The sequence below is a fragment of the Poecile atricapillus genome, chromosome 11 (assembly GCF_030490865.1).
Source record: "Poecile atricapillus isolate bPoeAtr1 chromosome 11, bPoeAtr1.hap1, whole genome shotgun sequence".
In the NCBI taxonomy this organism is placed as follows: domain Eukaryota; kingdom Metazoa; phylum Chordata; class Aves; order Passeriformes; family Paridae; genus Poecile; species Poecile atricapillus.
This window is the reverse complement of record NC_081259.1, coordinates 18,233,822-18,259,327: the sequence shown is the minus strand read 5'-3', so window position 1 is coordinate 18,259,327 and position 25,506 is coordinate 18,233,822. Positions and strand designations below refer to the sequence as shown.

At 49.8% G+C, this 25,506-nt stretch overlaps 1 long non-coding RNA gene across 1 annotated transcript in view; it reads left to right on the top strand.

The window, feature by feature from the left end:
- Positions 1 to 25,506, top strand: part of LOC131583317 (uncharacterized) — a 74,253-nt gene that overhangs the window by 16,788 nt on the left and 31,959 nt on the right. The window contains exon 2 of the long non-coding RNA XR_009278479.1: positions 19,540 to 19,582. This is a non-coding gene — a long non-coding RNA (uncharacterized LOC131583317). The remainder of the gene's footprint in view (positions 1 to 19,539; positions 19,583 to 25,506) is intronic.

The following is a 25,506-nucleotide window of genomic DNA, read 5'->3' as shown; positions in this document are numbered from 1 at the left end:
GATCAATAAATCCTCCTCTTGGCTGAGATGTGCCGTGAATTTTTTGGGAAAGGGTAGGGAAAGGAGGGCAAGCAAAGGCAGCAAGACTGGCTGGAGGTGAGGGAGGGGACAGCCAATGCTTCGAGGTGGTGGCACAGAGCTGTGATTCCTACTGCCAGTTCGTAAGAAGACATCTGTACGTGGTAGAGGAGAAAAGCAAGCCCGTGCTGCCGCTGCGGCTGGTGTGACTGTACCGCCCCAGAAAGTAGGTCAGGCTGTGCTGCAGAACCCGGCATGAGCTCCCAGCACAGCGGGACACCCACCTCTCCCCAGATCCCCCTCAGCTCTCTGCTCACAGCCAGGCACAGCCAGCCCTGCACCAAAGGCAGCCTCTGTGGGGCTGGCTTGGCATCAGCCCCTCACCCCCGTGTCTGGGTGGCTCTTTGGTCCTGCTGTGGTGGCTCTGGGTGAGGGTGCCAGTGTGGGCTCTGTGCAAGAGCGAGCACAGCGGGAGGGAGGGGAGGCTGTGCTGCATCTCCCCTGCCTGCATCCCTCAGCTGGTCTCCTGTCTCCAGTGAGGATTTGACTGCAGGAGAGATGTAGGATGCAACCCCAGCATCAGAAAGGAGCAGCTGTTTCTCCATCTCCCCAGAATTTTGGGGTCTCCCACTAGCTGGGGGTGGGCAAAGCTCAGGGACATCCCCCCCCCCCCCCCCCCCCCCCCCCGGACTGTTTTCTGCATTGTCAGGGAGATTTGGGGAGGAAGAAAAAAGGGTTAAAGGCAGAAGCTACCACCTAAATCTCTAGGGATTTCGGGTGTCTCACATGGATTTCAAAGTTTCCTCAGAGGAGAAGGGGGAGCAGCACAGGATAAATGATGGGGTTCCTGCAGATAGAGCTCAGGGAGGACTGGAGGATGTCCTAGCTTGGCTCAGGAGGATGGCTTGTTCCATCATCACTTCCAGGAAGGTTTTTTGTCTGCTGGGGAGAGGGGAAAATTAAGATGTGTTTTCAAGACGGAGGTGTTCCAAGTGCAAATCCAGAGTGTCTCTCTGGCACAGGACTGTGCTGTAGCTGTAGGAACCCATTGGGAGATGGAAGGAAACTTTGGAATTGCCTTTGCCACTGGACACAGCTGGGCTGTCGCTCCTTGACATTTTGTGAGGAGGGGTGCTGTGGGGCTGGATCACAGCCACAGGAGCACGGCTTGCTGCCGCCAGGCACCTGGGACTGCCAGGCTCAGGGAGGTGACAGCCCCACGCTAATGTGGCTCTGGTGACACCAGTGCCATGACCCAGAGGTGGGCAGGGACACTGTGTCCTCCAGCAAGGACCTGGCTGATCTGAGAGGGCTGGTGGTGAAGACGCAGTGAGCTGAGCGAGGAATAAATTGAGTGTGTACATCACAGGCAGGTCTAGGTTTTATTGATTTTCAATGAAAGGCTGTGTCATGAATTTTTCTTTCCCACTGTATTTGCTGGAAAGTTGCATCTCGTCTCCAAGCATTAACCACTAACTAGAGAGCTCATTTTTCGCCCCCCAGGAGATGCCCTGGGGGGAGGCAGGTTTGCACATGGTCTTTTTAAGCGTGTGATGGATGCAGCAGATTTACTAATCTAACACCAGAAGAGAAAGCCAGTATTAGCAGTGGAAAATGTTCTGTCCAGCAGTTCAAGTGACTTATTGCCAAGAGGATGTGCTTGTGATGTGTCTTATTTGATGAGCTGCTCCACAGTCCATCTGGGAATGGTGTCCTGATGTCCCCAAGAGGGACAGGGCATCCTCTCGGTGTTGTCAGTGATTTTGCTGGTTTGCCTTTCCTCTCAATGACAGGAGGACTCTCAAAGAGAGTGAACATATTCCCTATGGCAAAACCATTTTGGAAGCTCCTGTTGCATCCTGCTTTTAAACTGGTGTTCAGATTTTGGAGCTTCTCTTTAATCTTGAAGTAATTGTCTTTAAACATTAAAGAACATTTGGGAATGAGTATAGCATGAAATGTTTTAGGAGACACTTCTCCCCATCTTCAGAAACTCCTACAGATCTTCTTTGCCTCCTTGTGTTGAGGACACAATGAATGTGTTGAGGACTTAGGGGAAAGCGTTGAAACCAGCTGAAGGATTTCAAAACAGATAACCAATGGAGAAAGTTGGAGAGGTTTAGGACGGGTTTGTTTGGAAAAGAGGTAATAGAGAGGAGGTGTTTGGCTAGAAAATAGGTGATGGAGAGATGTTTTACCAGGTTTTGGGTAGCACTGTGCAGTGAGATGTGCAGCGACAGCAGCTTGTGTCCTCACAGGGAGAGGCTGGGAAGCTTTGCAGGGTTGGGAACTTGGTTGGAAGTGCCCTGGAAGGGTTAATTCTGGTGCCTGGATATAACTGGATGCACTGAAGCTGAAGTGGAGCAGTATGCAAATCTATCCACTTTCATAAACTGCTTAATTAGGCGAATGTTAATGAGACGTTAATTACTGTTGTGCCGGCGAATCCCACGGAACGGAGATTATGTTTCTCTTCAAACATCCAGTCTTAATTATAACTTGCGCTTAATTCCACTGTCTTGCTTGGGACGGAGCTGGGTAGGGAGGATGAGTGCCAGCTCCCATGGCTGCCCGCCTGCACAGCATCTCCCATCCTTGCCTATGCCCTGGTGGTGGCTCTGGGAGATGGGGATGGAGCCGTGGGGGCAGCAAGGGTGGTTTGGGGACAGTGGCTGTGAATCCTTCCTTTGCAGCCATCTCCTTGTGCTTGGGTCCAGCCCGGCAGCAAACCCTCCAGCTGCCTGCTGTGAGCAGGCCAGGGTGGAAAGTCTCATGCCACGTGTGAAAGCTCCCATGCTTTTCCTTGGTGAGCATGAGAAGCCTTTCTGACGTGTTGGTGCCCCGTGCACTCCAGGGATGCCACATGGCTCTGCTCTGGAGGTGCCTGCCCCTGACTGCTCAGACTGGGGTAGGGGACGTGAGCATCCAGCATCTGTCTTGTCCCCTCCTTCCTCACTTTCTGTTTCTACCTGCCTTGGTCTTCCCAGCAGGACTGCAAATGCATTCTGTTGCCTGTGATTTCTAGTTCCTGTATGGGTTTTTATGGCAAATTGCCAGAGGTCTTTCTTCCAGCGTCCCTGGCATGCATTAATATTTTCAAAGTATGGCTTCCACTTGGAGATCAGCAAGAGATCACAGCAGCGATGAGCAGAGAAATGGCATCCCATTTCCAATTTGAACACCTGTTACTGCTATTATTATTATTATTATTATTATTATTATTATTATTATTATTATTACTATTATTACTATTATTATATTATTTTGCTATTATTATTACTATTATTATTATTATTATTATTATTATTTTACATGGCTTTTATTAAAGTTCAGGATAATATAACACCTTCAAATGAGGTATTAGTGAGCCATGGAATCTGCATCCTAAGCGGTTTTTGGCTGGTTTTCCTCTCTGGTTTGCTGGAACCTCTGGGCTAACCACAGGGCTCTGTGGCTTGTTCATTGCTGCTGGCTGGGTGGCAGAGAGGACAGCATCTTAAGGCTGAAACCCGAGGTTTGGGCTCCATCAGAGCATTTTTGGTAGCCCTGCAGAAGATTTCTTCCAGTGGCCAGGCTCTTTATCCCCAGGGAGGTGTTTGCCTTGCCACTGCTGGTGGTGGGAGAGCCCACGGGCTGCCTGCTCCACTCCTCCTGGCATGAGCCTCACAGGATTTTAATCACACACACAGCGGCATCTGCATGCACAGAGCTTGTCACCAGAATCCTGCAGCGAGAGCAGTGCCAATCCTCATCCCAGGTCCTCTCTGATGGCCGGCGGTGTCCTCGGAAGCTGCTCCAGGGTCAGAGTCACTTTGGATTTCCTCTGCAGAAAGCGTGTTGTCCCCCAAGCGATGATTCTCCGCATTGGGTGTTTTCAGTTACAAAGGGTGTCAGTTTAGGTTTCGTTTCCTATGTTTTTTTCTCTTTTTCTTTTCTTCCCTCTGTTCTGACTGTGCTGTTTGATTTCCAGACAGGTTTGATATTTCCTCTCCCCGCAAGTCGGCAAACCCTGGGGATTTTTGTGGGCGGCTCCTTTGATGGCAGGCAGTGTTCCTCTGAGAGGGCTGGGCTGGAGGAGCAGGAGCTGACAGGATAGGGGCTGCACCCATGGCAGCACCCATGGGGATGGCACCATCGGGGCTCTGGCCAGCTCTGCATGCCTCCTCCAAAATCATCTGAACATGAATTTTTTAATCTCCTAAAAAGCTTTTCTACCAGAAGAAATGTGTCCAGCAGCCAGGGAATTTTGCCTTTTTTCTTCTCCTCTGCATTCTGCATCTCTCAGTGTTGAAGCCTCTGTTAATTAATTAAGAATTAATTAATGGCAATTCCTTTAATTTTTAAAAATGGCTGGATCTAGCCACGTACCCACTTTGTAGAACTGCCTGCTGCTCCCTCCTCCCCTCTTGCAAATCTCGAACAAACAGAGCCCTGCTGCACAATCAACAGCTGCGTGGGAGGCAGAGCCAGCACTCTGCATACAATTCCAACCAAATACAGCATGTTTGGGAAACATGGGGACACCAAAGCCAACTCGAGGAGGACCGAGAGAGGTCACTGCCTGTGTTGAGCCTCCACTGCTAAGAAGCCCCCGTGTGTTGGTGGCTCTTGTGCTGCTTTTCAGAGCCCAGAAAATTCCACAAGCAGGACCAGGTGCTCCAGTGCAGCCCCCCAGGGTGCCAGCACCCGGGGTGGGTACCCAAGGGGAACATCACAGGCAGACAAGCAGGCAGGAGAGGAGAAGCTTTCACTCAGTGTTCTCCCTGCAGTTGCTTGTTGCTTCCAATTGCTGAGCCCAGCACCTGCTGGCTTTAAAATAAAATAAAAGGAGGACAGAGGAGAAAGGAGGATTTGGCGAAACATCTAAATTAGCCTTATTGTGCTGGGAGCTGAACTGGGCGTGGGGTAAATCCATTCCTACAGCACAGTGTGTCTGTACTGAGTGAAGTGTTGAGGGATAAATGACTGTTTTTCATAGATTATCATGGCCTGACAGCCATGAGGCAGACAGAGGCAGTGCAAAGGTGATAAATGAGAAAGTTTGAGTAAATAAAGTGTAGTTATCTCTCATTAGGAGGAAAGGAGTTCCTTTTACCACCAGTCCTTGGGCTTGTGCAGTTGGAATCACCCCTGCCCTTCATTTTGCTTTTTTTGAAATGCCTGATAATTTTTTTCATCTTTACCTTTGCTTGCCAGGTTGATGGTAAGATACATGGGTTGTATGCTGGATATGGGGCTCTCTTGCTAGTGCTGGGTGTGTGCTTGGGGATGCTGACAGGGGATAGAGATGCTCCTATCTCATCCTTGGGGATGTCAAGGCAGGGAGACATGCAAAAGGGGCTGCTCTGGGCTGTGGGAGCAAATCCCTGCTCCTCCTGGCAAGGGAGGGGGAAGAAGATGAGCCAGAACCAAGAAAGCAGGTCTTCAGCAGGAACCTGCAATATTAAATAGTCTTTTAATGAAAAATACATCTGCTGTTGAGCTGCCTCGCAGCCCGAAATGCAGGCGTGCTTTTTGGTTCTGCAATAGTTGCTGCAGGACCTTTTATTTTACAATATTTGAAACAAAACTGGAATCTATTTTTAATCCTTTCCCTTTCCCCTCTTCAGTGTTCCCTTGTCACTCAGCCATCGTGCTAACCCTGCAAAAACTCAGTAAGGGTTTGGGAGAGGCCAAGGGCCAGGTTACATGGCCAGTTTAGAGCAAGAGGACAGCCCATCCCTGCATGGTCCCTCTGCCCAGTAACCCTGGAGGAGGCTGTGCTGGTCAGGGCTGCTTTGCAAAGACAGACACAGCTTTGCCTGGCTGCCATTTAGTAGCTCTAGCTTTTCAGGGAGGGGGGGGATTTTGTTTTTACTGCCAGATTTGGGGCAGACCAGACAGGATCTCCTCAGCCTAGATTTCAGATTGTTTTATGGCAATCCTGCCCAGAGGCAAAGGTAAAGGCTGGGTCACAACAGTTTGCTCTTCGCTAATGCTTTTCATGCTGGGATTTCTTAGCGATTCCCAAAAAAAAAACCCAGCCATTGCAAAGCCTATTCTGCCATCGAGGAGCAGAAGGGGCTGGGGAGGTGGGCTGAGGTCCTGTGCAGGGTATTTGCTGCCAAATACCTGCTGATGGTACATCTTAACATCCCTGGCGGTGGCATTTGTGTGTTTCCTCCGTGTCTGGCCCTGCCAGTGCCATGGACAGCCCCTGGGAGCTGCCTTGCCTTTCCTGCCACCCACTGCCTGTGGCCACAGAGGCCACATTTATCTAGAGCAATGAGCGACTTTAGAAAAATAACAATAAAGAAAAGGTATGTGAGAAACATCTGTGAAATAATAACAAGATCCTGGGGATGGAGCTGCTTTCATCTGGGAGCTCTTTGTGAACTGCAGGTTGTTCCTGTCCCTTGTTAAAGAGGGAGCAGGGCAGCGATGCCCACTCAGATCTTTCTTTCCTCTCAAAATCTCCCATGGCATCCCACAGGCTGCCCAGCCTGGGCCTTGCCAGCACAACTCTCCTGCTGCCCACTGCTGAACCGGTTTTTAATCCTTCTAATCAGCCCCACATCCAAGCCCAGTGGTGCTGGGAGGACTGGGTTCATCCAGGTCTGTTGTGCCTCCCTGCCATCTTAAATCCTGAGTGAGGAATGTGGCAGGGCTGGGAGCTATGCAGTACAGAAACCCCATGTCTGGCCTAGCTTTGTAAGGCTGAGCTGCCAGGTTTGCAGCCAGTCTCCTCCCAGCCAGGGTAGATGCTGCTCTATGCTTGTTCCAGGTCTGGTCCAGACCCCTGGGGAGCACCCAAGCAGTGCAAGTGCTGGCAGGCACTTTGTGCCTTTCTAGCTAGCTGGAAAATGTCCATCAATAAACTTTATTTCCTGGGAAGAATCTGGTTTGGCCAAGCCAAAGCACTTGTGGGAAACCTGTGGAGGCTTTTGATGCTCCCATATTGGTGCAGAGGAGTGTGGACTCTCAGGGCTGGACTAGAGAGAGCTGCCCCCATGAACAGCCCTGTGAGTGGTCCCAGAGCAGAGTAAAATATAGAAGGACCCCACTGGAAGGTGCTGGGGGGCAGGAAGGAGGGTGGGGGGCTCAGGATTACACATGGAAAACCCAGTGCCAGCCATACCTTGGGCAGAGCTGTTGTTTCCACATGAAGCCCACATTGCTCTGCCCTGCTCCAGTGTGTGCCTGGCTGTTAATGTGTGGTTATTTGCACATGGCTTGTGAGGGCTTTCATTGTGGTCCCTGGTTGGACTTTTCCTATAATAAAATAATTTGCTGCTCTGGAAAGAGGCACTTCTGTGAGTGAGGATTAAGGTGTATTTCAGTGTTTGCCTCTTGGTCTGTGGCATGCAGGGATGTGTGGGTAAAAGGTGCTGTCTGATTTTGAAGCTCAGTAGTTGAAATGCCTCATGTTGAGCTCAGGAGAAGAAGGATTTCTGCAGATTGTTGGAGGTAAAAGGTGGGGTTGTGGAGGAGGAACTGTGTCAGGCCCTGGTTACATCCACAGGATGGGCTGGGGGTCTTGTGGGCTTGTCACCTTAGAAGTGAAAGGAGTCCAAACATGCTCTTCTGAGCCTCCAAGAGCATGTTTGGACATCAGTGAAACATCTGTAATGTGATTCCAGGTGTGGATACACACATTTACATGGCGGTACTTGAGAGCAGGATGTGGCCCAGGGCCTCCAGTGGGGATGAGGAGATGAGTGCTTCAGGAGACTTGAAGCAGAGTGCTTTCAAGCTAATGAAGACACCCTAGAAGATGATTAGCTCTGCAAGCAGCATTCCTGTGTGCTAGAAACAGGGGTGTTGTAAAGTTCACACTAAACCCTTGGAGATCTCTGGAGCAGGAGTGGTCTGCATGTCACAGCTATTATTGGAAAGGGTGGCTTCACTGCCTATCATCTGGCTTTGCTGACTTAGCTCTGTGGACCATTGCCAAACACAAAGCATCTTCTCCTTGGCCAGGGCCAACCCACCTACTTGCAGTGGGTGATGATTTGTTCCTCAACTCAGCTGGAAAAAATTAGTGTCCTTGTAGGAGGGTGGGAAGAGAGAGCATTGCAGGGTGGCATCTCCTGAGGAAAGAAGTGGATTGCTGGGTTTGGGAGTTCAGCTGGAGCAATGTTCAGTGTCCCACTGCCATCTCAAGGTGGTCCTGTTGGGCTCCTGCAGACTGTTGGGCTGGGGCAGCACTGCCTGTTGGGTTTGGTCAACTCATTCCCTCCAAGGGAGGAATGCTGCACACAATGGCAGAGCCCCCCATCTTCACTCCTGGGGGATGTGGGGGTGCTCTTGCTTGGCCTGAAGCTGTCCAGAGCAGCCAGGCTCTCCTCAGTGTGCTGCTGCTTCCCCCAGGCTCAGCCCAACTTGGCTCTCCTGGTGCTGGTGTGACATAGAATGAGGCGTAGTTCCCTTCTTGGCTTCTGATGCTGTCAAGGCGAGAAGTGCTTGTCATGCTCCTGATTGGGATGGGAAGCATCCTTTGGATTTGGCACTGTATCCGTGCATCCCTGCAGAGCTGTGCTGCTCATGGGGTGGCTCCCCAGGGCTCCAACAGCAGCCATGCTGGCTGCCAGCCTTCCTCCTGCTGCTGCTGCTGATCCAGCTGCAGATTCCCCTTGGTGCCGCCACTAACACAAATCCCCGAGTCCCTTCTGTGTCAGACACAGACATGCAGTGGTTGCTTTGCAATGAGTTAGGTTTTAGAGGCTTTTTAAAGAAAAAAAGCTGGAAAGCATGCCTTTGGCCCCAGAACTGCTGCCCAAAGAACAGGAGCAGGAAGAAGGGGGAAGGTGCTGTGCAGGGAGAGAAGAGATATCAAATGGAGGCGAGGGGTGTGGGAGGGAAAGACTGCCCTGGCTGGCTCCCGTAGCAGTGAGCATCCCTTCCCCTGTGCCGGCAGCCCCAGCACTGCCAAGGCTGAGAGGAGATTTGCATTAGGGGTGTGATGCTGCTGCCCCAATACCTCTCCCTGGCAGGAAAGCTGTGGAGCAACTGGAGTTCTGATTCCCTGGGGACCTGTGAAAGCAGTATCACTCCAGGTCAAGGATTAAATCCATTACAGAGAGGCACTTGGGGGAAAAGCTTTGGATACGATGCACATGGATGCTGATGCATTAAAACCACTTCCCGTGGAGATCTTCCACAAGGCAGGCAGGGAGAGGGGTCGGGCACAAAACTGTCCCCGGAACTGCTCCAGCACTAATGGCTTCCCCAGCAGGTCAGGGGCATCCTGGTCATTAGCCTGGTGCTGACAGGAGAAAAAAACCCTCCAGTCCTCAGCCTGCAGCCCCTCTGAGGCCAGAGGTGGCTGAGACCTTCCCTCTCACTGTGCCCCTGGGTCCTGTGGGGCCAAGCTGCTGCTCCACCAGCAGGTTAGCAAACCCGAGGAGATTTTTCCAGCCAGTTCTGTTCCAGCCACAAGTGTCACACAAGTCAAAAACAAATCCATTTAGAGCGATCCCGGACAGCTCTGACCACAGATGGTATCTGGGTCCCTGGAAGGTCGTGTTTCTTTGCTGTGCTCCGACGCCCAGCTGGGATGGCTGCCTGCACATGAGGTACAGGCAGGTGCAGGCAGGTGTGCCGTGCCGCTTTCTTCCTAGGTGTTGCCTAACAACTGAGAGGATGCAGAGAGCCTTAGAAAACTTGCCAGATTATCAACCCTTTTCCAGAATGGGTTCTGGAGTCGAAGCAATCAGCCATTCTGATTTGCTTTGAAAAACATATATTTTCAGTCTTCATGTATTTTTCCCTTCTTTTCCCTTCCATCTTGCATCCCCACACACTTCCTTTCATTCCCGTCCTTCCTCCTCCTTTTCATGAGCTATTTTCAAATGCCAGGAAGGGCGAGATCTGAGGGGAGGAGGAGTAACTGAAAGAAAAAAAAAAAAAAGGGTGGTAAAATTATTTCACACATTTATGGGAAAAAAAAAAAAAGTGTGGGTGTGGGGAAAGAGAACAGCTCCAGTTCCCTGAAGACAAAAAGCAACTTCATTCATTTCCCCATGTAGTTTTATCAGGTAGGAAGGTTTGGTTACATTTCTGCAGCCCTGCAGTTCCCAGAGATGGTCCAAGTTGTCCCTCGTGCTGTGTTGACCTGACCTGGCACAGGATTGGTACTGGGGTTTTGGTACTGGGAAACTGGGGTAGGAGGATGCCAAATGAGGGGAAAAGGGAGGATGAGCTTCTGGAAAGTGTGGCTTTGATTAAGCCAAGCCTGGCCCTGGGAAGAGGAGGGGAGATGTTGCAAATATCACCAGCTTCACAGGAAGCATTTTTTCACACAAGGACAGTGGGTTGGATGATTTCCTGTGTTTAATAAATAGGGTTAAACCCAGCAACAACAGTTTTTGCTGGGAACTAGGAGTTTGGGTTGTGGTAAACTTTTTAGATGGCAAAATCTCCTTATGCTCAATTGTTTTTTTGTCTCACTGGTAAAACTAGAAACTATTTTGGCTTGTCCAACCATTCTCGAAATGTGATTTGTTTGTCTTAGTGGCCCTCTGACTCACAGCCACAAGAAAAAGGGGAAATAACCCAAATCCTCAAGGAAGCTTTTCTGAGCAGTTCACTGCTGAGATGCTAGAGGACTGATGCTCTGGCTGTGCCACATGGACGTTCTGTCCCCTTCATGCCATGGAGCTTTGGAGAAGGCCCTGGACAGGAGGAATGTGGGAGATCCAGCAGCAGGCATTAGGCTGCCCATCTCCCTGTGGCTGAGTCTGGTGATCTTGGAGCAGGCTGGCATTTCACACCTTGGTGAGGGTGACATTTTCTTTGCAGTTGTTCCATGTTCGGAAGATGGCATTTCACCCCAAGAGGAAGCTGGTATTTATAAGGCAGGGCACTGGCATTTCATTCATTGTTACCATCCAGTGATTCAGACAAGGTCTCTTAGCTGGAAAGGTCAGCTGGGTCTCTGCTGTTCTTTGCTGCTTTTCTTTCTTCTTCCTATTTTTTTCCCCTAAGGGGAAGAGGGAAAAACAAAGCTGAGTCACATGCCAGAACTGCTGACTGCCATTTTTCTTGCCTTGAAAATTAAGGTGTGCTAAGCTACATAAAGGCTAGGATTTTCCAAAGTCCATCTCGCAAAGGTGCAAAGGTGCAAAGGTGCAAAGGTCCTTATTTTGCTTTGAGTTCCAAAGGTGCAACCCAGAGCCTGGTGGTGGGGTGATATGGGTAGGTGGCAGCAGTGTTTGCCCCAGTGCTATGTCAGTGGTCACCATCACCCCAGTTGTCCTGCATCATCCTCTTTCTTGGAGCTGAAGCCCATGGGAACCTAAAATTCCATCTTTTCTGGCCAAACACCAGGTTTTGTCCCCAGGATTGAGGAGTGGGATGGGAAAATCAAGTGGAAGTCCCTGCTGTGACTATGAGGTTCTTGCTGGACTGGGGCAATCTAGACACTGCCAGGGCCTGGAAAACATAAATAAAATCAATAAGAAGCTGTTAAATTGTGCCTGAACCTCTCAAGGAACAGCGTGGGGAATGCTGGCTGCAGAGATGTATCTGCTGCCACTCCGCGGGCTGTGGCACATTCATTAAGCATCTTTAAGATGGATACACCCCCCAGTTCACCTCCTGCAAAAGCCTGGGAATTTATTTCCTCCTGAACCGTGCCATCAATCACTGGTGACAGCACCGCCTCGGCACCGCGTGGCTCAGCCACAGAACAGCCGGAGAGGCATGGTGCTGGCTGCCCTGCCACCCTGGGAGGGGGCTGCCTCAGACCCCCACGCCCTGGCTCTGAGGAGAGGGATTCTATTCTATTCCATTTCACTGGGGGAAAGGCTGTCTCACACCACAAATGCATTTGTGCACCTTTTCTGTGCTCTTCAGGAACCCACTACCTTGTGTCAGCCTGCAGCCTGTCCCTGCTTCTCTTGGCCATCCAGGACTGCCTGCATCCATCTCTAATCCCCACGGGCCAATGGCTCAGAGAGGAGTTGATGGTCTCAACTCTTCTCTCCCCTCTGTGCATCTCCCTGTCACCCTGGCCCCTTCCTTGGCAATGAAAGCTTCGCTCCCAGCTTGGCATTCAGTGCTTGCTGGGTGGATGCTGGGAGCTTGCAGGGCCCTGCACTGTGCATAAATGTGAGAGCCTGAAATCTGGGCAAAGAAATGTTGCCGTGCCTGACTTGATGCTTGTAGCTTTTATCAGAGCAGCCAGACAGGAGCAGGACAAATCCAGCGATCCGGGGCAGTCTGAGGGATGCCGACTGATGTCTGAGCTGCTTTGCTTCCCCTCCCTTCTCCGTCTGCTCTGTTAGTGATGCTCTGGACTGGAAAGATGTGACAGGTCCACTTAGCAGGAGGGGAGACCATCTGGAGGGGGCTGAGTGACCCTCCTGCCCTGCACCCAGCACCCTCTGTCCAGCCCTGCCCAGACCCTGTGGCCGCCCCTTTCCTTCCCGGTGCTGACATTTCACCCTCCAGTGCTTTCAGCTGTCAGCCAAGCTGCACATTACTTCAATTTATGCAGAGGCCTCAATTTTACTTCTTCCTGAAATTTCTTCTGATGCTTTTAATTTTTTTCCCCCATATCAGCTGGGAACCTACAGATTATCCCATAAGAGCAGAATAAAGACTTGTCAACCTTTCTTACATGCTCCTTGAGATGAAAATAACTTCCTGAACCCCTTACACTGCTTTATTTTCTGCCACTTCTGCTACTCTGAGTGTAATTTGACTGACTAAAGGATCTTGAAGTTAAGGTAAAAAAAAGATAAAGTAGACTAATAATAATAATGGTAAAAACTGCGCCTGAGAGGCCGATAAGGGCCTGGATATTCACACACCGGCATCGCCTGCCAGGGTAGGTGTGAGCCCAGCTTTTGTTCCCCAGCTCCATAAGCCAGTGCTGGGGGTGGGGACAGCCGGTCTCTGCAAAAATGGGATGTTTTTCAAGAGAAGAAAGGTATTGTGTCCCCTGTGATATGGAAATGAGCGAGGAGGTAAGGGCAGGGAGAGAGGATTTCTGATGGTAATGAGGTTTTACACTGGCTTTCTTGCCTTGCCTACATCCCTCCCTTTCAACTAGGACGGAGTTTCAAAGGCTGTTGTATTCTTTTCCTTGGATTATTTGTCTTTTTTTTTTTTAACCTTTCCTGTTGTGGCTTTTAAAGATAAAAGATGGGAGCCGAAATGAAGGAGAATTTTCCTTCCCCTTCATTGGAAGGGCTGGGAGATCCTGCAGGAGTTGTGATTACTGATGTAAGGATGCTAAGAGCTCTCATAGGCAGGTTAGATGGGTTTGGGAATGCATTTCCTCTCCCATCCTGTCCCACAGCCTCAGCATGGCTGGAGAGGGATGTGACCTGCTGGCTGGAGCAAAGGCTGGTGCCAAACCTGAGACCATGGTGGCTGTGCCATCCCCAAGCACCGTGTCACAGCTCTATCCCTTCTGGAAACAGCCCCTCCACAGTTGTATTCCACTTGTAACTCTTGGATTTTGCTTGTAGCACTTCCTTTGGAGAAACAGCCTCACTTTCCCTTCAGGTAGCTGAAGGCTGAGTATTCCTCTTGCTCTTAACTTGGCTGCTGCAATATTCCTTGTGACTGTCCAGCAGCTGGGCCTTATTTCAGTGCAAGTTTGCCTAGATTCCAGCCTCCAGCCATGAACTCTGGTCCAGCATTTATCTGCTGCCTTGAGAAATGGCCTGTTTTCCAAAGCCCTTCCTCGTGTTGGAAGCTGTGCCTCTTGATGGAACTGAATGGACACAAACTTCCTGTGCAAACAATTTCTGGTGGAATACTAAGGCTTGAATTCAATTTCTTGTGTAAAATATGGGCTCTTTGCTGAAAAGGTGAATTTTCTCCTCTGCAAAGCCAGTGCTGTTAGCCCATGGATGCAGCTCCCAGGGGAACAATGTGGGGAGCAGACAGCTCAGGTCAAGGGGAATGAGGGGGCACAGAGGGATCTGAAGCTCTTCCTGGGCAGTGGCAGGGTTGCTGTTGGCTCTGTGTTGCCACTGAATTCCTGCACGGCCAGCAGTGCAGTGAGAGCCTCGGCAGCGAGGGCAGCCAGGCTGAGCTCCACTGTCAGTGCTTTTTATCTGTTGTTGATCCAAGGAATTTCACTGGACCTCCCAGGAGAGCTGCCTGCCCCTTCTATCTCTCCTGCCCTGCAGTGAAGGACCACTGAAATGTGGCTGCTTGCAGAAAGTGCTGATTCAAACGAGCTCTGCCAGGCTGCTGTGGGTCAGGGGGGCTCCCAGGACAAATCCACTCTGGGCAGGAGCTAAAAGCAAAGATGCCTCATGGTGAGCTGTGCTGGTGTTAATTCTGGAGCTCCCTTTCTATCCAAAGCCCTTGAGCTCTGCTGGTGCTGCTTCCCCCCTGCCCAGCAGACATTGCTGCTCAGCTGTTTGGTTTCATCCCTTCCTATTTTTACAAGAAGTGACAGTTAATCTATTCAGTATGCACAGGGCTATGTGGGGTGTTTAAACAATCATTTGCATCCACATGTGGTGATGGCTTTGGGGTATCTCCTGGCAATGTGGGTTGGTGTGGGATATATTATGCTATAAAAGTTAACGTGAGCTGTGTTGTGTGGGGCAATCCCATGGCCTGTGGGTGCTTGGGGTGTCAGGGGTGGCACCAAGGGGTGTGTGGGATGTCTCCTATCAGACCATCCTGCAGATACTGCCATTGAAGGGCTCCCAAGCACAGCCAAGGGTACCTACACAGCTTGTCTGCACGTCCAAAAAGACCATTAGCCTGGGAGGAGGAGGTGAAGGGGGGAGCAAGGGAACGTGGCAGAGGAAGATAAGGCCACGGAGCGGAGGATTTGTGGGAAGTTAATGGGCGTTGAATTGGCATTATGCCCCAGCAAGTTCTCATTTCCCTGGCTCTGTGCTGGCTCTTCCCCACCCCAGAGCAGGGAGGGAGCAGGATGCAGCCACAGCTGAGGGCTATGCCCCAGAACATCATGGCCAGGGAGCGCAGGGAGCCAGAGTTTGTGGCCCTGGGACCTTGGGCACACAGCAGGTGGCAAAAGGGATAAAGCAGAGGAAAATGAGGTTGCTTCACTGCTGCCCCATGGGTGATGCTGAGGGAGATGCTCCATTTTAAATCAAACTCAGATCAAAGTGGAGATGGCTCCTCTGCTGCTTGGGGATGCATAAGGCTGTGTCTGAGCTCATAACATAAGGGCAGCTTTTACTACTCAAAACTATCTCCTTGCTCTGCTTCACTCTTCAATGCCCTCACAACAACCCAGTATTTGCTCTGCTTCATATTCCATTGGCTTGGAAGAGCTGGAGGGGGATTGCCATGGCATCCCCACCGGGCAGGAGTGGCAGCGGGGCTCAGCCTCTACCTGCTCTGAACTGGGCAGGATGCTGGCTCCATAGGAGAGTTATTTTTGAGGCTTCCTTTTTTCTAGTACTGAGGTAGGGTAATTTCCCCCTGCTTAGCTCAGCCTGCACCCCCAGGGCAAGTCTCTGAATGAGGAGTCAAGGTGCAGCAGGGCTGGGAATTGGCAGTACAGTCCAGCCCTGTGGGAAACACTGCAACTTCCCATGGGGCAGAGAGAGCCCATCGCCTCGGCCACAGCAGAAATGCTCCTGTGCTGTTATCAGGTCTCTGGCTCAGGGATAACAGCTCTTCTCCTGTGCCTCCAGAACACTCTCAGAAGCAGCACCATAACTGGTTAAGTCCTTCCCTCCATCCCATGTCCTTGACACGCCACCCTGGGGAGGGCCACTCTGGGAAGGGCTCAGCAGTCCAGGAGTTGCAGCAGTGCTTGGCATAGGCTCAGGAGCATCCTTGATGGGGTGCACCAGGTTTGGGAGCCACTGGAGAGGGGTCAGCCCTGGGGATGTGTCTGCAGTTGTTTTGGCCCCAGCATCTGCATTTGCCTTCCTTCATGTCCCCCACAGAGCTCAGAGCTGCCTGGGAGAGGTCTGAGAGCCGCGAGGGGATGTGGCGGGATGGTCACCTGCAGGCCAGACCCTGCTTGATCCAGCAGTTTGTGCAAGACTTTTTTCCTGCTCTCCTTGCCTTGCTCAGGCCTGCATGGATGAAATGGACTTTACAGCCCCAAATCCCTTAATCTCCAGTATACTTAGCAGTATTAGCCAGACTACAGAAGTCATATACACAGTAATGGCACTCTGTGGAGGACACTCTCACAATTTCATGCTGGAAGAAAACGTATTATTCATTTTCCCCTGTCTCCCACCCATCTATGCAGAAGTACGTTGGAGCCATGATAGGAATATGTTAAACATGCAGAGAAATGTCATAGCTGAAATACAACCTGTTCTCCTGGCAATTAACCCAGGCAGCTTTGAAGAAGCTGTGCAGGGTGAAATCTGCTCAAAGTGGGGCCTAAAGCTTCAGCACATCTTAGCTACTAATGCTAAGCAAGTTATACTAAGCAATTAATATCCTTTACTTCTTTACAACCCTCCCTTTGTTTTTATTAAGCATCCCTGCTAATACATTTAGCAAAGCTTGCAAAGCCTTTCAAAAAGCATGATCAGCTTCCATAATCTTATATACAGAATGATCACAAGCACCAGACCTAATAGACTCAGAGCTAGTATGATTACCACTGGGTGGAGCAGGAGGTTATAAATTCCTGTGGCTGTAGGTGACCACCCCAGGAGAGTTTCCCATCAGTGGTGTTCTCCATCTCTTTTTCCTCTTTTGAACACACATTGCATTTCATCCCCATTATGGTGGACAGTGATTATAGTTTTTTTCCTATCAATTCATATATGTTTTAATACTTGATGTAAGTCATCATGTTGTGATAATTTCCTTACCAGCATTAATTCCAGTTGAAGTAGGTAACAAGTCTTTAACTAGTGTATAATTAGACTATAACAACTGGCAGGACATAATAGGAGCTCTATAATTAAAATCATACCCTATAATTCCACTAAAGTTACGAATGCAAATATTAAAAGGATTACTTGTATCTACAATAATATCACCTACTAATAGAAACCCACAAAGGGTCCTTAAGAAAACATATCCTTTTCTAATATATATAAGTGCAGGTTCAGGGATTTCATCAGCATGTGCTTCAAAATGACAAACATTTTGCTCACTGTCAAGACATGTCTTGGGGTTTAATGGTGTTACATTTACAGTTGAATCCTTGTTGTTCCCATATACTCTTTGCCACCTGTATCCACTTTGTGGTATCCATACTTCATGGTCTATGGGAAAGAGGATGATTGTATTGTGACTTAGTGCAACAACTGGTTATGTGCTGTATACTGAAGCATTGTATTATCAAGACAGAAACTGTGACCTTATTGTTAATGGGGTCATAATTGGCCAAATACCACCAGGAGTGAAATTCTCTTCCAGTTGTACTGTCCCAAACCTGTTTCAAACCTCTGTGGGTAAGGTGCTGTGTGCTCTGCAAGCTTGTAATTGCTGCCACTGTGGAGTGCATCCACAGTTGAGTGTGGATACATCTAAGAGGTGGTGAAAGATTGCCCTGGACCATTCCAAGTGCCTCTACAATCAGCCGGTGGTCTCTCTCACTAATTTTCTCCCACAGAGGCAATATATCAGATAAGAGCCATTGATTAGTTCCCAGTGTTAATAGAGAGGATTGCAATGGGTGTTCTAATTTGCTTAAATCACTTGTTGTTGCACTTAGTTTATTTAGGAGCACTTCAACATCTATGCTATTTAGGACTCCCAATCCTGTCCCTGTAATAGCAGTTGCATCCCTCTTTGTGTGCTCTGAAGGGGGATGAGCAGGGTAAGTCCTGGGTCAACACTTCACAAGTGATGTTAATTGTATACTATTACTTCTTAAACTATTATCTGTCATCACACAACAAGTGGTATTAAGAGCAGCTGGTGTTATCAAGGCAATGAGACCTGTCCTGCTGCTTACCTCTACCCAGGGTAAATTATAAACCTTATCTGATGAACACCAGATAGCAAAAGCCTTCCTGTCAGGTGTTTCAGGAATTGGGAACCTTGTTCCTATATAATCTAGGAAAACTATCTTCCCTTTGGATTTGTTAACTTTCCACTAATCCGGATCACCCATCATATTTATCCTTAGCTATGCTGTAGCAGTAACAGAGTCAATAATACCAAGAGTAGTGAGATGTCCCATTTATTCTTAGCTGATGTGAGAGGTTTTCCAGGAGTCAGTCATTTGTCAGCTGGCTGGCTAGTTCCCACCTGCCTGATGGGAGAATGGTGTATCCATTTTTCCTTTCCTAAACTTTTAACACACAAACATAGAGAGATGGTATATGGTGCTTCCCACTTAGGTTCCAGTTTGTATTTTCATGAGAACATGTTAATTAAAATGTCATCTCCAGGTTTTATATCACTGTATTTCCAGAGGTGTGGGCTGATACCATTGAGCATATTCTGTTATTTTCAAGCCCCTCCTGCATATATATGATATATTGTGTCAACCATTCATCAGATGAGACCAGTGTCTTATCTGGGTATTACCTTCTTTAATTCTTTAGTTCTTCTAGGCCCTGTGTCAACTCTTCTTGTTGGAAAGGCTTCTACCCAGCCTGGTAACTGATGTATTATCACTAACAAGTGTATTCATTGCTGCTACATCAGCCAAGGCACTTCCTTCCCTAATTTCTGTAGTGGCCTTGGTATGTGGCTGGACAACGTATTACAGCAATTTCTCTGGGAACCTGGGGCTCATTCCAGCACTTGTATATTTCTTTTCCACTTGATACATTTTTCCCCAATGAAGTGAAAAATCCTCGTTCTTTCTATAGCTTTGCCATTGTGTGGCATACCCTGAAAGCATACCGAGAGTTTTTTGGCTTGTTTCCCTTTTCTCTGTTGTTCTGTACATGTCAGGGCTGCCAGTTCACCCTGTCCTTGCTGGGAGTGTGCTGTAGTTGCACTAAGCAATTAATACCCTTTATATCTTCACAAGGTGAGGAGACAGTCCCTCATCTTTACAGCTGGGTGTTTGTATGTCCCACTCTGGTGCTGCTCCTGTTTGCAGAGCCGATAACTGATGGCAGAGAAGACTTTGCTGTCTGAGGAATACTTATGCAAACAAGCACAATGGCTTAATAGGGAACACCCGGAGAAATCTCCAAAGAAAGCGCTGTAAATTCCCCTTCCTGTGGATTTATGGGGAGTTTTTTCACAGATATTTATGGTTTCCCAGGTGAGCTGTTTTGACTCCTTAGCACAGATTTGCATGGCATGCTCCTGGAGCTGATGAGAGGGGAACGTTGATGGGGCAGCCCAGTGTTCATACCAGGATGGTAATGATGGAAATGGTTTCTTAATCCCTTGGTGAATTCCTCTTGTGTGTGCCAGCTCTGCCAGCACCAGCTGAACACCTGGAGAGGCTGACAAGTGAGGCTGGGTGGATTTAGGTGGCCATGATCAATTTAGATGGTCCTGATGCAATGCAAGTGTAGGTCACCTGCCACAGCCCTGTCTGAACGTGCTGCCCCATCCACCCCTGCAGGGCTGGGCCACACCAACACTCCCCTGCTGTTGTCCCCAGCCAGCCCATTGAATCAGATCTCTTTTTCTCCTCCTTTCCAGGTTCCTTGCCTCACCAGCAGGTCCTTGTAGGATTTCAGCTCTGGTAAGTGCAGCTGTTTTTTCTCCTCACTGTGACCACATCTGCTGCAAAAGTGTTGTGTGGAGTTGGAAGGGCACTGGGGCTGGGCACCACCACTGCTCCCCAGGCAGGTGGAAGAGCCTGACTGTGCTCCTGTTAAGGAGCCAGGTCCTGCACTTCATCCCAAAATTATTTCCTCTGTGTGTGAAAATATGCTGAGATATGTCTATCAGTGCCCTCCCATAATCCATGAAGGGAAACAGTGTGGGCATCTTTAATCCTTCCTGGGCAAACTTTGTTGGATGGGAACTGAAAACTTTGGTGATTGTCATGATGACTGTAATGAAAGCTGAGAGGTGTTTCCACTGGGTGGGATTCAGGGGACCTTTGGAATAATAAGAAGGTGAACTGATCGGGGGAAGGAGAGCACAACCTGCCTGGGGATTTTTGCCTAGAAGCCGGTCTTAGAGGAGCATTTAGGACCTGGAAGAAATGTGAATGGCAGAAGCTACAGTCCTGGCTGCAAGCTAGTGTTGTCACCTGAAACCTTTGCAAGAATGTGCTACTCTCAGGCCACCCTCTCTGCCACAAGCCACCCAGCTGACTCTCTGGGGGACCAGTGGGTAGAGGGATAACATTTCTGGGCTTTCTCAGGCTCAAGTCCCTGTGCCATTCAGTGTGTGATGTTTTCACACTTCTAAAGTCCCTATGAGTTTTCTAACCTTACCCTTAACCCAATTAGAAAGGGTCCTGGTTCTGTGCTGAGGTAAATTAGCAGGGGTGTCTCGCAATCAGCATGGCTACCATGTATCATGTCATCTTCACCTTTGCCCTCTTGAGGTGTTCTCTTTAAAAAGTACACATTTATCAAAAAAAGCAGCCTCTTTGTCTGATGCTATCTGTCTGTTTGATAATTAAGTCCCCTGGAAGGTATTGACATCAGCCATGTGCTCAAGGATTTGCCACCGATGTCCCAGGTTGCATGGCCCTGTTGAACTTGAGGGGTTTTCTTTTCTTCAGCTGCAAATGGTTCACTGCTTGGGGCCTAAAATTATTGAAGGGAGGATTGTTATGGTGATCTCAGGGTTTTGGGGTGCTGCTGGCATGACCTTGCTCTGAGACAGAGCTGTTCTGTGGCAGGGACACCACTGTTTGGGGAATATCTAACCATGGCAGGGGGCAAATGAGGGTTGTGGGTCCTGGTGCTTAGGGAACTGCCCTGATGTCCTCTCCTTGTGCATCCATCTCACCTAAAGGCATTGGGCATGGTGTGAGCTTACCCCAAAAGCTATTACTCACTCCAAAACTGCAGACTTGTGATCTGTGATGCTTTGCTTGTGACCTTGGCAGCCTCAGCTGGGGGAACCTCAGGCCCTTGGGAGAGCTGTGCTGTCTTGAGGAAGCAGCAGTCCATACTCCAGCACTCCACTCTCAGCCAATAGGTGGATGAACCAATCAAGAGATTTTTCAGTGTCAGGGCTGTGTTACATTGGGAAGTGAATACGCAGCTCTGTCTTCCCAGACAATTCTGCAGGAACAGCTCTGGCCACACTCCCTCCAGCAGCAAAAAGCAAGTGTCTGTAGCTGCAGAGTGGGGACAGGCAAGACAGGACCCATTGGTCCCCCCGAGAAGGGGAGAAAGTGGAAAATAGCCTGGAGCAGGGCTCAGTGGGGGAGATGTGGCCATGGTGGTAGAATTGCCTCTCCTGACACAATATATAATCAGCTCATGGCTTCTTCTCCCCAATCCTCTTACACCCCTCCCATTGCACATCTCTCCCCAGACGTGGCCATGTGTGTTAGCAGAGATAAAAGCTCTCTTCCCACTCGGGCTCTTCTCCCCCACCATGCTTAATCATGAGCCAACGTGGCAAAGAGCCTCCCTGAGAGAAGCCCTGGGCTTGGCTCTTTGCTCTCCCTCCCTGCCTCCTGCCTTTTGCCTCCGCTCCCTCTCTGCCCTGCACCCTGGGGCTGCCTGCACACCCCTGCAGCCTGCACAGCCATCACGTGCCTCTGATAAATGAGCTTCATCTGCACCCAAAATTAATCACATTGTCATGCTGGCAGAGGATGAGGCAGCTGTGTCGAAATGCCTGAATCCCTGGCTAATTTATCACAGGGGCTGGATGCAGAGCTGCTCCACAGCTCCTGCCGCATGGGGACATGCTCCGGAGAGGCAGATGGTGACGAAGAGCTGTGAGGCCTGGGAATAAATGCTCGAGAGGACACATTCTCCTCCTCCCCAGAGCTCAGCCACTGATTTTCAAGCAGGAGAACCTAGTGGGGGATTGCCTGTGCCCAGGAGGGCTGATGCTGCTGGTGACAGCCCGGCTCCTCCGAGCCACCTCAGACCTGGAAGCTGATGTGTCCTCCTGCACTGGAGCATGCTCAAGAACCTATAACAGAAGACTAATGAGGGAAAATAATATCAGGGAATTATTCCAGGATTTCCAAATCCATGGTCTTTGTGGATGGTGGAAGCAGGAGGCACCCAGCCAGGCTGATGTGTCTTGTTTACTTCATTGCTCCAGTTTTGCTCATCGGAAGCAAAGTGCTCACCAGCTGTGCCTGTGCTGCCTGTGATGGGCTGGGATCAGTATGGAGAACCAGCTCCAGGGCCAAGAGCTTCCAGCTGGGCCAGTTCCTGGTACAGGACAACAAGGATGGGGGCCAGTTACGACGTTCACTCCTGGTATTGTGCATCTTTCTGGGATCCACATCATCCTGCTTGCTTGTTGGCTGCCAGCTGCTCCTCTCCATTTCAGTGTGGATTTGCTGGGCAAACTCTCTTCTCCTAAGTCCATCCCTAGGACAGATGTGGATTTCTCCAATGTATTCACACTTGCTTGTCTTGTGGTAATTAATTAGTAATTCCAGACCAGACTCAGCTCTGGAGTGCTCGTTAACTAATTGGATGCCTTCCAGCAAATCCCAGCAGTCCCTCCACGATGGGAAAGTCACGTGTTCCTTTTCTGCTTCCTGATTGCTTTGTCCCCCCATGGTCGATGGGAGCACCTTGGAAGAGATCCACTGGGGCTGCTCTCCTGGAACTAGCAGGGGGCTGCTGACAACACAGCAGGTGCTTCCTTGGGGATGCATAATAATGGACAGCAAAGCAAAGCAACACAGAGATGCCCCATACAGTGACTGGTGGCATCCTTCGCTGTGCTCCCAGCTGCTGGAAGAGGATGGAAGAGGCTGGAAACCTGCTCTGCCCACTGGTCTCTCAGGGTTTCACAGCAACTCTCTTTGCAGATGTTGTCAGATGTGGGTTTTTTCCTCACAGCCTGGCATAAATGCTGGAAAACTGTTGTCCTGTGCAGTCTGAAGCTCTGTGTTGTTCACACTTTGCTGTCAAGGGGAGAACTGGTCCCATGTTTCTTGAGAAAAGAGGCTTTTAGCAATAAACTTGAGCTGCTGGTGCTCCCAGCAGCTTGCCCAGACTAAACAGCAATATTTTTTTTTTTTAACTTTAAATCTTAACTTAGAAGGGCATGGACTCCCTTAGATCAGTCATAAGCTGGTGTTCAGATAAACATAGTCTTTTGAGGAGGAAAAAGGAGTGTTTTGGTCTCCTGTGCATCTGAGGGCCACTGGACACCAGCACTCACGGGCAGCTGAGCAAGAGACAGTGGAAAGCTCAGTCTGAGCATCTCTGAGCCTCCTTCTCAGACCCTGCAGCCTGCTGGGCTGACCCAGGAGCTCTCCTCCCTCCTCACTCTGAATGCTTCAGAGTGGATTTTGGGGCTGGGCTGTGCTTGTGACTCTTTCCAAGCTCTTTGGAGAGGCAGATGTGTGCCTGGCTGTGAGCAGGAGACATGTCTGACCTGATGTTCATCCTTATTTCAACTCCCTCAGGGCCTTTGAGGGATGATGATGCAGCCTTCAGTCAGCACAGAGGAAGAATTACAGTTCTCAGTTGCATGTTCAGAATGAGCTGCTGCCAAGACAAGGGCTCCCATGGGTGCCACCCCTAACCCTGGTGGCATGGTGATGGGTCCTGGTGGTCAGCATTGCTCAGCCTTGTTCAGGCTGCCTTATTTTTTTCCTATGCTCTTATGTTTTTAACTCAGGGCTACAGCTGAGGTTTTGTAGTCACCCCTTTGCCAAAGCAAGACTGGCTTGTGCCTGCTGTTGAGTGGAGAGGCCAGGTAGGAGCCAGGAAGCAGCTGAGATGTGATGTGGGGAACTGGAGATGTGTGGTCACACCAGAAAAAGAATTGGTCACACGGCCTAGGAAATAACAGCTCAGGTTTTTTGAGAGTGTTTTGAGAGGGTGGAAGGAGCCTGGCAGCAGATTCCAAGAGAAACCTTTGCTTGGGCTGTGTGAGGAGAAGTGCTGAGGGTCAGTCCCAGGTCTCCCAGAGGTGGCTGGGCTGCTGCTGCTGCTGGGACAGGGCAGGGCCTCCTGCCAGAGTCAGCCTGGGCAGCCACTGCTGGCTCTGCTCAGCATTTACCATCCCCTGGGCTGGGAGGGAACCCAAACACTACTCCAGGAACTGCAGAGAGAGGCATCCCCAGGATGCTCCAGGGATGCTGAGCCATCTCAGCAGAGGGAAATGCTTGTCTGCCCAAAGAAAAGGCTTTTCCAGACTCTGTCAGAGCATGGGGAGAGAGACTGTTGTGGCTATTTTGAAGCAATTTGTGGTTGGAGATGCCCAAGTCTTTTAGGACTCAGAGTACAGTTTCCAAAAGGACCGATTCCCTAGAAATTCAAATTAACTGGCTCTGCAGATCCCTGTGTACCAGAAGGCAGGACAACACTCAAGGATTTGTCATGGCAGGGCTGACACCAGCCTGCTTTTTCCTAGGTGCAAATAACTGCGACACAAATTACATCAGACTTTGCTATCCATTAACAATCTACTCCTTTGATCTTTTGTCAGTGTGAAGGAACTGGAAATGTTTCTTTGGGTCTAGCCCAGCCCCAGGGTAGTAAATTGGACATCTCTTGTCCCTCTGTCTCTTGTAGAATCCATATGGATGTAGTGGATTTAGTGGCATCTTGCATTTTCCTGTGTCGAGGCACAAATTATGGTATTTCACCCCGGCATCCAGTGGTGCAAAACCCCTGCAACCACATTTTGGAGAGGGCTGTGCTGTGAATCCCCACCTGTGCTCCTCTGAGCTCAGCCTTTGGGGGTTGGGCATGGTTTGAGAGGGGTTGTGCATGGTTTGTGTGGGGGTTTGGCATGGTTTGCGTTTCCTTGAACCACCATGCTTCTGGACAGAGCTGGAAGCACCAGCCTCCCTGGCACACTCCAAGGCCAGCTCCAGGGAGCTGAAATAACCTCGTGTGACTTTGCAGAGCCTGGTTTCTAGTCCCTGTCATTAAACACCCAGCTGTTGAGATCTTTTATATGTATTCAAATTGAGACTTGGCAGGCTTAGGTAGCAGGGAAGCTCGCCTCAGTGACCAGAAAGATCTGTTGAGCTCTTAATGCAAACTCCATCATACCTCAGCCAGGATGTGCAGGGATCTGAGCATGCCAGGGATGCTTTCACGAGCTGAGCTGCTGAGACTGGGTGGGAAACTTTGCTGTGTTACTGCTGGTATCCAGCCCATAGGAGCTTCCTTAGAGATTGGGGTCTCCAGACACCAAAAGAAGTACTCAGAGCCCCCTAAAGCACACAGGGGCTACATTTGGTGCTGAGGTCTTGAAGGGAGAAGAGGGCTCAGCATCCTGAGATTTTCCAGGCAATGCCTGAGCCGAGAGTAAGGATAACCACCTCATCACACTGGAGCTGACAGGAGAAGATGGCTGCTCCCCTAAATTCCAGATTTGTCCATCACTAGGGATAATGCACCAAGAAATAAATGTCACTTACAAAATTTATGGGAGAGCTGCTTTTCTAGTCTCCTTTTTTAAGGTTATACTGAAAATTAAAGCACATCTTCCCCCAAGGGGAGCGGCAGGCTGTCACCGTAACAAATGTCCCGGTGTGTC